The sequence below is a fragment of the Myotis brandtii genome, unplaced genomic scaffold (genome assembly GCF_000412655.1).
Source record: "Myotis brandtii unplaced genomic scaffold, ASM41265v1 scaffold797, whole genome shotgun sequence".
Taxonomy (NCBI): Eukaryota; Metazoa; Chordata; class Mammalia; order Chiroptera; family Vespertilionidae; genus Myotis; species Myotis brandtii.
Window position 1 is genome coordinate 153232 of NW_005371210.1, and position 663 is coordinate 153894.

Below are 663 nucleotides of genomic sequence, written 5' to 3' on the forward strand. Positions count from 1 at the left end.
GGGCCCTGCGCGCACACGGGTCCTGCCCGCTGATGGGGCCGAACAAGATAAAACTTCCTTGTCTCCAGGGCCGGCCAAGCCCTGTCTCACCACAAGGAACAACGGAGAAAGGGCCGCCCAGGGAGCTGGCACTGTGTCACGTGGGGCCTGTGGGCAAGGGGCAGCCACCGGCCACTCCTTCCCTGCCCTCCCCCCAGCTGTCTGTGCCCACGTGGCCGTGGCCGGCTGACCGGGCACCTCCGGGCGCCCCTGCCTGTGGGCATGCTTGCAGCAGCCCTTCTCCTGAAGGGAGGGCATTGCCTCTCTAATGAGTAAAAACGCCACCTGATGCATCCCAAGGGCGAGAGCCAGGGGAGCAGGGACCTGGGGGGGGGGGGGCCTGCCTGCCCTGCGGTTAGCAGAAGCTGAAGCTGGTAGCCCGGCTGCCGGGCCTGAGGCCTGGCCGGGCCTGGAGGGTGCGCTGACCAGCAGAGGGCACGGCAGTGAGCGGGAGGTGCACCTGGCTTCCCTCGCTCACCTCTGCGTATTTGCTCTCTGGGTGCCCTCGCAGGTCCCCAGCCCCACCTCAGGGGGCCCCGAGGGTCAGGCTCTGACCAGGAGCCGGCACAGCCTCCAGGGGCTGCAGAGCCCTCCCAGCCTGGGCTGGCCTAGCCCCCTGCCCAT